Source organism: Triticum aestivum, chromosome 2A, assembly GCF_018294505.1.
Source record: "Triticum aestivum cultivar Chinese Spring chromosome 2A, IWGSC CS RefSeq v2.1, whole genome shotgun sequence".
In the NCBI taxonomy this organism is placed as follows: domain Eukaryota; kingdom Viridiplantae; phylum Streptophyta; class Magnoliopsida; order Poales; family Poaceae; genus Triticum; species Triticum aestivum.
The window spans coordinates 70240948-70252958 of NC_057797.1; positions in this window are offsets into that span (position 1 = coordinate 70240948).

The window sequence follows — 12011 nt, forward strand, 5'->3', positions numbered from 1 at the left end:
TAAAGCGACAACCATATGGCTCCTGCCAGTTGCCGATAACTCGGTTACAAAACATGATCATCTCATACAATAAAATTCAGCATCATGCCTTGACCATATCACATCACAACATGCCCTGCAAAAACAAGTTAGACGTCCTCTACTTTGTTGTTGCATGTTTTACGTGGCTGCTACGGGCTTAAGTAAGAACCAATCTCACCTACGCATCAAAACCACAACGATAGTTTGTCAAATAGACTCCGTTTTAACCTTCTCAAGGACCGGGCATAGCCATACTCGGTTCAACTAAAGTTGGAGAGACAGTCGCCCGCAAGCCATCTATGTGCAAAGCACGTCGAGGGAACCGGTCTCGCGTAAGCGTACGCGTAAGGTTGGTCCGGGTCGTCTCGTCCAACAATACCGCCGAACCAAAGTATGACATGCTGGTAGGCAGTATGACTTGTATCGTCCACAACTCACTTGTGTTCTACTCGTGCATATAACATCAACATAAATAACCTAGGCTCGGATGCCACTGTTGGGTTTCATAGTAATTTCAAAAAATTTCCTACGCACACGCAAGATCATGTGATGCATAGCAACGAGGGGAGAGTGTTGTCTACGTACCCAACGTAGACCGACTGCGGAAGCGATGACACGACGTAGAGGAAGTAGTCGTACGTCTTCACGATCCAACCGATCAAGCACCGAAACTACGGCACCTCCGAGTTCGAGCACACGTTCAGCTCGATGACGATCCCCAGACTCCGATCCAGCAAAGTGTCGGGGAAGAGTTCCGTCAGCACGACGACGTGGTGACAATCTTGATGAACTACAGCAGCAGGGCTTCGCCTAAACTCCACTACAGTATTATCGAGGTATATGGTGGCAGGGGGCACCGCACACGGCTAAGGAATAGATCACGTGGATCAACTTGTTGTCTCTTTTGTGCTAGCCCTGCCCCTCTATTTATATGTTGAGCCCCGGGGTCGAAACTTGGAGCAAAAGCCTCCTCAAAGTCGGTTTTGCCCGAAAGACAAGAGTCCCACTCGGACTCCAGGACCAAACGCCACAATCCTTGGCGTATGGCCCAGACGCCATGGGCCTCGGTGTCTGGCCCAGGGCCAGACGCCAGGGTCTCCGGCGTTTGGCCCCCTGGCCTCCGCAAAACTCCTTTTTGCACCGATCTAAAGCCTCATGAGCTTGACCCCTTGGCCTAACCATATCATCCAATATATGAATCTTTACGTCTCGACCATTTCGAGACTCCTCGTCATGTCCCCGATCTCATCCGGGACTCCGAACTCCTTCGGTTCATCAAAACATGTAAACTCATAATATAACTGTCATCGTAACCTTAAGCGTGCGGACCCTACGGGTTCGAGAACAATGTAGACATGACCGAGACACGTCTCCGGTCAATAACCAATAGCGGGACCTGGATGCCCATATTGGCTCCTACATATTCTACGAAGATCTTTATCGGTCAGACCGCATAACAACATACGCTGTTCCCTTTGTCATCGGTATGTTACTTGCCCGAGATTCGATCGTCGGTATCCAATACCTAGTTCAATCTCGTTACTGGCAAGTCTCTTTACTCGTTCCGTAATACATCATCTCACAACTAACATATTAGTTGCAGTGCTTGCAAGGCTTATGTGATGTGCATTACCGAGAGGGCCCAGAGATACCTCTCCGTCAATCGGAGTGACAAATCCTAATCTCGAAATACGCCAACCCAACATCTACTTTTTGGAGACACCTGTAATGCTCCTTTATAATCACCCAGTTACGTTGTGACGTTTGGTAGCACCCAAAGTGTTCCTCCGGCAAACAGGAGTTGCATAATCTCATAGTCATAGGAACATGTATAAGTCATGAAGAAAGCAATAGCAACATACTAAACGATCAGGTGCTAAGCTAATGGAATGGGTCATGTCAATCAGATCATTCAACTAATGATGTGATCTCGTTACTCAAATAACAACTCATTGTTCATGGTCAGGAAACATAACCATCTTTGATTAACGAGCTAGTCAAGTAGAGGCATACTAGTGACACTCTGGTTGTCTATGTATTCACACATGTATTATGTTTCCGGTTAATACAATTCTAGCATGAATAATAAACATTCATCATGAAATAAGGAAATAAATAATAACTTTATTATTGCCTCTAGGGCATATTTCCTTCAGAAGCCCCTCCCCAGCCATCATCCTCGTTTGCAGCAGCTGACAATGCCATGGAAGAATCTGATCACGACGACGATGACGACTCTGATGATGAAGATCCAGATGCGACTGAGGAGTCAAAGGAGGACGCCTGAGCTTTGGGTCGCTAGCTTCGCTCTTTTCCTTTTTGGTGTCTTGATGCCAAAGGGGGAGAGGGTTCTATAGGTCTTGGGGATTTGCTTGGGTTGTTTTCTCTTGTTCTCGTGTTTTTGTGTTTGTTTGTGGACTTGTTTCATTCCGTGCTGTGTGTGAGACTTGCTAGACTTGCTACTCCGTTTATTCGTAGGTCTTTATCATTATTATTACCTCTAAGTATTATATTGTCTATCCTTTTGAGCTCAGAGTGATGAGTCTATAAAATCTAGGGGGAGTCTAGTCCTGAAAGTGTGCCCATGCTTTCTAACAGCTAGTACTTGTTGGGGCACACATTCAGGGGGAGTTCCGTCTAGATTTCATTGACTTATCTCCTGCAAATCGTGTTGTTGTCATCATCCACCAAAAAGGGGGAGATTGAAAGGGCATTTCCCTACTTTATGTTTTGGATGATGATGACAACCCTTTGTGGTCTAAACGTGTGCTATATTTTCAGGTTCTCGATGCTTAGGCTTACATCGGATTGCTATTACCTCTCGAAGGAAAAGATCGAAGACGTGTCCTCTACGGTTTTATTTTCTTTGGTCGTAGAGTACCCGTACTATCAAGAGGGAATCCTCATTAGGAAGCTCTGGGAGAATCAGTTCACGTACACTTTTCTCACCCTCTCTTTGCCTTCCTCAGGTGTGTGTGAGAGAGAGAGTTTTCCTTGCCTCTTCCCCTCTTTCCTGCTCACTATTTCTGCCCAACGGTTGTACCGCACTCTGGAGCGGTTGTACCGCTGGGTCTTGTCGCTCACCAGCTTTTGCTCGAGCGGTTGTACCGCTGCCTTCGGGCGGTGGTACCGCCACCATGCTCTGCAACAGCTAGGGCGGTGGTTCCATCCATGTACCGCTCAAGTACCACTCTTGCCTCTGGTTTGATGCTGTTCTTGGGCGGTAGTGGCCCGGTTGGTCCGGTCGTTCCACGATGACCGGTACCACCGATGGTCCGAGCGGTTCTTTCGCTTAGAACTTAGCCGCCCAAGAGCTCAAGGCCATGCGGTTGTTCCGGCCAGGCACCGCCCAAGTATCGGTCAAGCTCCTGTTTTGATGCGGTGGTTGTGCGGTAGCCAGGCGGTTAGTCCGGTTATCTTTCTTAGCCGGTACTACCGCCCGCCTGTCCGGTTGTACCGCTTGGTAGGGTTCTGTTGTTACACCGTGAGTCCCGATTGTACCGGGACGAGGACCGGTTGTACCGCTGCAGTGCAAAAACGCAGTAACGGTTGGAATTGTGGGGAGACTACTTAAGGGGGCTTCTCCCACCTACCACTCCCACCTTTGACCTCTCTCACTCCACCATTGATGACCTTCAAGCTCTCTTGCCCGATCTCTCTCTCTAGCCACTCAAACTTGTTGATTTGCTAGGGATTGAAGGAGGAGACCTAGATCTACACTTCCACCAAAGGATATTTGGTTCCCCCATACTTTCTTGTGTGGATTTTGTTACTCTTGGGTGTTTGAGCACCCTAGACGGTTGAGGTCACCTCGGAGCCATATTCCATTGTGGTGAAGCTTCGTGGTTTTGTTGGGAGCCTCCAATTAAGTTGTGGAGAGAGCCCCAACCTTGTTTGTAAAGGTTCGGTAGCCTCCTTCAAGGGCACCAATAGTGGAATCACGGCATCTCGCATTGTGTGAGGGCGTGAGGAGAATACGGTGGCCCTAGTGGCTTCTTGGGGAGCATTGTGCCTCCACACCGCTCCAACCGAGACGTACTTCCTCTTAAAGGGAAGGAACTTTGGCAACACATCCTCGTCTCCACCGTCTCCACTCTTGGTTATCTCGTGCCTTTATTTAAGCAAGCTTACTTGTTTCATATCTCTTGCTTGCTTGTGTACCTATCCTCGTTGCATCATATAGGTTGCTCACCTAGTTGCATTTCTAGACAACCTATTTTGATGCAAAGTTTAACTTGTTAAAGAAAAGCTAAAAATTGTTAGTTGCCTATTCACCCCCCCTCTAGTCAACCATATCGATCCTTTCACTTACGACCATCGAGCCGTTCTGCCAAAGTCTACACTTTGTTTTCATACATGGATCCTCTCTCGGATTTTATGGCCTCGAACCATTTATCGGAATCCAGGCCCACCATCGCTTCTCCATAGCTCGCAGGTTCATTGTTGTCTAGCAACATGACTTCCAAGACAGGATTACGTACCACTCTGAAGTAGTACGCATCCTTGTCATCCCACGAGGTTTGTTAGTGACTTGATCTGAAGTTTCATGATCACTATCATAAGCTTCCACTTCAATTGGTGTAGGTGCCACAGGAACAACTTCCCGTGCCCTGCCACACACTAGTTGAAGAGACGGTTCAATAACCTCATCAAGTCTCCACCATCCTCCCACTCAATTCTTTCGAGAGAAACTTTTCCTCGAGAAAGGACCCGATTCTAGAAACAATCCCTTATTGCTTTCGGATCTGAGACAGGAGGTATACCCAACTGTTTTGGGTGTCCTATGAAGATGCATTTATCTGCTTTGGGTTCAAGCTTATCAGCCTGAAACTTTTTCACATAAGCGTCGCAGCCCCAAACTTTTAAGAAATGACAGCTTAGGTTTCTCTAAACCATAGTTCATACGGTGTCATCTCATCGGAATTACGTGGTGCCCTATTTAAAGTGAATGTGGTTGTCTCTAATGCCTAACCCATAAACTATCATGGTAATTCGATAAGAGACATCATGGTATGCATCATATCCAATAGGGTGCAGTTATGATGTTCGGACACACCATCACACTATGGTGTTCCAGGCTTTATTAGTTGTGAAACAATTTCCACAATGTCTTAATTCTGTGACAAACTCGTAATTCAGATATTCATCTCTATGATCATATCATAGATATTTTATCCTCTTGTCACGATGATCTTTCAACTTCACCCTGAAATTACTTGAACCTTTCAATAATTCAGACTTGTGATTCATCAAGTAAATGTACTCAACATTTACTCAAATCATCTGTGAAGTAAGAACATAACGATATCCACTACACGCCTCAGCACTCATTGGACTGCACACATCAAAATGTATTACTTCTAACAAGTTGCTTTCTAGTTCCATTTTACTGAAAACGAGGCTTTCAGTCATCTTGCCCATGTGGTATGATTTGCACGTCTCAAGTGATTCAAAATCAAGTGAGTCCAAATGGTCCATTTGCATGGAGTTTCTTCATGCATATACACCAATAGACATGGTTCGCATGTCTCAAACTTTTCAAAACGAGTGAGCCCAAAGATCCATCAACATGGAGCTTCTTCATGCGTTTTATACCGATATGACTTATGTGGCAGTGCCACAAGTAGGTGGTACTATCATTACTATCTTATATCTTTTGGCATGAACATGTGTATCACTACGATCGAGATTCAATAAACCATTCATTTTAGGTGCAAGACCATTGAAGGTATTATTCAAATAAACAGAGTAACCATTATTCTCCTTAAATGAATAACCGTATTGTGATAGACATAATCCAATCATGTCTATGCTCAACGCAAACACCAATCTTGATGGTAGAGGGAGCGTACGATATTTGATCAACCTTGGAAATACTTCCAACACATATCGTTATCTCACCTTTTAGCTAGTCCCCGTTTATTCCGTAGCTTTTATTTCGAGTTACTAACACTTAGCAACCGAACCGGTATCTAATACCCTGGTGCCACTAGGAGTACTAGTAACATACACATTAACATAATGTATATCCAATATACTTCTATCGACAACCTTCTCATGTACCAAGTATCTAGGGTAATTATGCTCCAGTGGCTGTTCCCCTTATTACAGAAGCACTCAGTCTCGGGTTTGGGTTCAACCTTGGGTTTCTCCACTAGAGCAACAGCTGATTTGCCGTTTCATGAAGTCTCCCTTCCTGCCCTTTCCCTTCTTGAAACTAGTGGTTTTCACTAACCATCAACAATTGATGCTCCTTCTTGATTTCTACTTTCGCGGTGTCAAACATCGCAAATATTTCAAGGATCATCATATCTAGTCATCACGAAGCTCTAGCAGCTTGGTGGCAATGACTTTGGAAAAAACATCACTATCTCATCTGGAAGATTAACTCCCACTCGATTCAAGTGATTATGGTACTCAGACAATCTGAGCACAAGCTCAAGATTGAGCTTTTCTCCCTTATTATGCAGGCTAAGAAAATCGTCGGAGGTCTTATACCTCTTAACGTGGGCACGAGCCTGAAATCCCAATTTCAGTCCTTGGAACATCTCATATGTTCTGTGATGTTTCAAAAACGTCTTTGGTGCCTCAATTCTAAACTGTTTAACTGAACTATCACGTAGTTATCAAAATGTGTATGTCAGATGTTCGCAACATCCACAGACGACGTACGAGGTTCAGCACACTGAGCGGTGCATTAAGGACACAAGCCTTCTATGAAGTAATGAGGACAATCCTCAGTTTACGGACCTAGTCCGCATAATTGCTATTATCAACTTTCAACTAAATTTTCTCCAGGAACATATCTAAACAGTAGAACTGAAGTGCGAGCCACGACATAATTTGCGAAGACCTTTTGACTATGTTCACGATAATTAAGTTCATCTTATGAACTCCCACTCAGATAGACATCCCTCTAGTCATGTAAGTGATTACATGATCCGAGTCAACTAGGCCGTGTCCGATCATCACGTGAGACGGACTAGTCAACATCGGTGAACATCTTCATGTTGATCGTATCTTCTATACGACTCATGTTCAACCTTTCGATCTTCTGTGTTCCGAGGCCATGTCTGTACATGCTAGGCTCGTCAAGTCAACCTAAGTGTTTGCATGTGTAAATCTGTCTTACACCCGTTGTATGTGAACGTTGGAATCTACCACACCCGATCATCACGTGGTGCTTCGAAACAACGAACTGTTGCAACGGTGCACAGTTAGGGGGGACACTTTCTTGAAATTATTATGAGGGATTATCTTATTTACTACCGTCATTCTAAGTAAACAAGATGCAAAAACATGATAAACATCACATGCAATCAAATAATAGTGACATGATATGACCAATATCATATAGCTCCTTTGATCTCCATCTTGGGGCTCCATGATCATCTTGTCACCGGCATGACACCATGATCTCCATCATCGTGTCTCCATGAAGTTGCTCGCCAACTATTACTTCTACTACTATGGCTAACACGTTTAGCAATAAAGTAAAGTAATTTACATGGCGTTTCTCAATGACACGCAGGTCATACAATAAATAAAGACAACTCCTATGGCTCCTGCCGGTTGTCATACTCATCGACATGCAAGTCGTGATTCCTATTACAAGAACATGATCAATCTCATACATCACATATATCATTCATCACATCCTTTGGCAATATCACATCACATGGCATACCCTGCAAAAACAAGTTAGACATCCTCTAATTGTTGTTTGCATGTTTTACGTGGCTGCTATGAGTTTCTAGCAAGAACGTTTCTTACCTACGCAAAACCACAACGTGATATGCCAATTGCTATTTACCCTTCATAAGGACCCTTTTCATCGAATTCGTTCCGACTAAAGTGGGAGAGACTGGCACCCGCTAGCCACCTTATGCAACTAGTGCATGTCAGTCGGTGAAACCAGTCTCACGTAAGAGTACGTGTAAGGTCAGTTCGGGCCGGTTCATCCCACAATACCGTCGAAACAAGATTGGACTAGTAACGGTAAGCATATTGAACAAAATCAACGCCCACAACTACTTTGTGTTCTACTCGTGCATAGAATCTACGCAATAGACCTAGCTCTGATACCACTGTTGGGGAACGTAGCAGAAATTCAAAATTTTCCTACGTGTCACCAAGATCTATCTATGGAGAAACCAGCAACGAGGAGAAGGAGAGTGCATCTACATACCCTTGTAGATCGCTAAGAGGAAGCGTTCAAGAGAACGGGGTTGAAGGAGTCGTACTTGTCGTGATCCAAATCACCGGAGATCCTAGTGCCGAACGGACGGCACCTTCGCGTTCAACACACGTACGACCCGGTGACGTCTCCCATGCCTTGATCCAGCAAGGAGAGAGGGAGAGGTTGAGGAAGACTCCATCCAGCAGCAGCACAACAGCGTGGTGGTGGTGGAGGAGCGTGGTACTCCAGCAGGGCTTCGCCAAGCATCGCAAGAGACGAGGAGGGAGAGGGGTAGGGCTGCGCCAAGAAGGAGAGGAACTCGTGTGTCTTGGGCAGCCCAAACCTCAAGTATATATAGGGGAAGGGGAGGGGCTGCGCCCCCACCCAGGGTTCCCTCCCTAGGGGTGGCGGCAGCCCCCAGATCCCATCTGGGTGGCGGCCAGGTGGAGGGGGGGAGGGAGGCGCACCAGGCATGGGCCCTAAGGCCCATCTGCCCTTAGGGTTTGCCCCCCCCTCCTCCCCTTAGGCGCCTTGGGCCCTTGTGGGGGGCGCACCAGCCCACCTGGGGCTGGTCCCCTCCCACACTTGGCCCATGCAGCCCTCCGGGGCTTGTGGCCCCACTTGGTGGACCCCCGGGACCCTCCCGGTGGTCCCGGTACATTACCGATAAAACCCGAAACTTTTCCGGTGACCAAAACAGGACTTCCCATATATAAATCTTTACCTTCGGACCATTTCGGAACTCCTCGTGACGTCAGGGGTCTCATCCAGGACTCCGAACAACATTCGGTAACCACGTATATCTATTCCTTATAACCCTAGCATCATCGAACCTTAAGTGTGTAGACCCTACGGGTTCGGGAACCATGCAGACATGACCGAGACATTCTCCGGTCAATAACCAACAGCGGGATCTGGATACCCATGTTGGTTCCCACATGTTCCACGATGATCTCATCGGATGAACCACGATGTCGAGGATTCGATCAATCCCATATACAATTCCCTTTGTCTAGTGGTACGATACTTGCCCGAGATTCGATCGTCGGTATCCCGATACCTTGTTCAATCTCGTTACCGGCAAGTCTCTTTACTCGTTCCGTAACACATCATCCCATGATCAACTCCTTGGTCACATTGTGCACATTATGATGATGTCCTACCGAGTGGGCCCAGAGATACCTCTCCGTCACACGGAGTGACAAATCCCAGTCTCGACTCGTGCCAATCCAACAGACACTTTCGGAGATACCTATAGTGTACCTTTATAGCCACCCAGTTACGTTGTGACGTTTGGCACACCCAAAGCACTCCTACGGTATCCGGGAGTTGCACAATCTCATGGTCTAAGGAAATGATACTTGACATTAGAAAAGCTTTAGCAAACGAACTACACGATCTTGTGCTAGGCTTAGGATTGGGTCTTGTCCATCACATCATTCTCCAATGTCCATGGTCAGGAAACCGTAACCATCTATTGATCAACGAGCTAGTCAACTAGAGGCTTACTAGGGACACGGTGTTGTCTATGTATCCACACATGTATCTGTGTTTCCTATCAATACAATTCTAGCATGGATAATAAACGATTATCATGAACAAGGAAATATAATAATAACCAATTTATTATTGCCTCTAGGGCATATTTCCAACACATACGTCCATGGGACCTTTTTCCCTTTAATCACCGTTTGATAACCGGAGTGGGGAAGAACGGTGGTGGTGTATGTGATACATGGTTACCGCGTGTATGCACATATCTACATCTGGCTCCGCCCACAAAGAGAAACATATAAAGTGGCTTAGGAATCTGACGTAGCATTATGCTTAGGCATCTGTTGCATACACACATACTAGTGGAGAATCCGGACTCCCTGAGAACGCTTTAGTCCTATTGATTTCAACAAACTTCACTTTCATCCAGTGTTACTTTATTTTACTTTTGGAAGTTTATTTCTTAGCTCACCTCAATCACCCAATATTTTTATTCCATCCACTTTTCTTTGGATTGCATTTAACTTCTAGGCACTGCTATTTAAGCCATACAAGAGACAAAGACTGGTTTTTGTGCTCCCTGTGGGATCAATAATCTTACTTCGAAAAATGTACAACTAAACCTTGTGCTTTGCAAGACATCAAAGGCAGTCATGCATATCTTCCCAATAATCAATGGTCGAGACCCACAAGGGAGCTCTACAGCAATCCTATAGACCTCTGAAGTGAAGGGAGACTAATTGCGTTGACCTCTTACAGGTAAAAGGATAAAGAGTGATCACTGCTATCAAGCATTTTTAGTTTATTTTGGTTTGGTGAGGAGGCCTCTAGTGCCCTGCAAAACGGCTCTGGCTAGCAGATTGGGTCTATAGTGCGTCACCATCTTGGAGGACAAGATGGAGGACTCCTCTCTGTATTAGGATATGAATTGTATGTATATACTCCCTCCGTTCCAAATTACTCGTCGCAGAAATGGATGTGTCTAGAACTAAAATACATCTAGATACATCCATACATGCGACAAGTAATTCAGAACGGAGGGAGTAGCATGTACAGACCGACCCTAGTTAGCTACCATATGTAGAATTGGACAACTCCACGAATGACTCGGGACCTGTACCACGCCCACCTATATAAGGTCTGACACGGACCCCCCCCTACGCACCTTAATCTAGCAAGGCATCCGATGTATAAGCCCCTACATGATCTCGGGATCAACCCCCTTATAAAAACAAACCCTAATTATCATACACGACTAGATCATCGAAAAAACAAGCAGGAAGTAGGGTGCTACCTCGATCCGAGTGCTTGGATCTGGGTAAGTTTTTTCCCATGTCCACCATCTGAATCTCTCATGCGTTCGTTATCCTGGGTATTGTCGGAAAATTACCACGACAGAGAACTCCTCGTGTCTCATGATGATGCTGGAGGTGGTCCCAACGATATGTGCGGAAAAATTTCTACGTGGTGGCTAAACTAGGCGAAAGGAGCCCCTCCACTTCTATGGTGCCCTTTATATAGCTTTATTTATTATCCTTTGATGCAGTTAAGTGGAAGGTCTCTTCCATAGATGGTGGCGCTTCTCCTTGGGCTGATGTGCTATCCTTGGACCTCGGGAGGACAGATGTGTTGTCCATGGGTCTTGGAGGGGGCATTGAAATTACGATGAGGAACAGGCAGTACAAAATCACCGACAAAAAGAAAACCACAATCATACCATGTTTTCTAGAGAAAAGGCATGAAGCCATCAACCGGCTAGGATACGGAGGAGTTGATTACAAAGGCCAAAACTTGACCAAAAACTGAAATATTAAAGGCATATCACACTTGAAACCAGGAACTACAAAGTAGCAAAGCTGGAAACGCCATCGCCTACACTAAGAAACCAAAGTCAAGCTGCCGGAGCGCCCATCGCAGCTAGAGTACCAGAGCATAGGCCAACCAGAGGCACCGACGAAAGTGGACAAGAGAGGCTGGACTGCATGGAAAGAAACCCGGCACTGTTGTCAATCCAAAGGGGCCAATGTTGGAGAGGAGAACGCAGTCTCCCCTACGTCCATGTCGTGCCACTACATGAGGATGCCATACACCGGCCAACAACCCACGATGGTACCGGAGAAGAGCCGCTGAAGGATTGCAGGCCAGCCAATTCGCCTCCCACATCACCGATTCACCGGCGGCCTAGAGAGCAGTGTACCACGGCCGCCACCATCCACCAAACAACACAACCGTGACCTCCGCCCATCTGTAGGATGACGCCTCCAAGGAGGAACACACCATTGGAACGCCGCTGTCGTCCGGTCCAAAAGGCCGATGC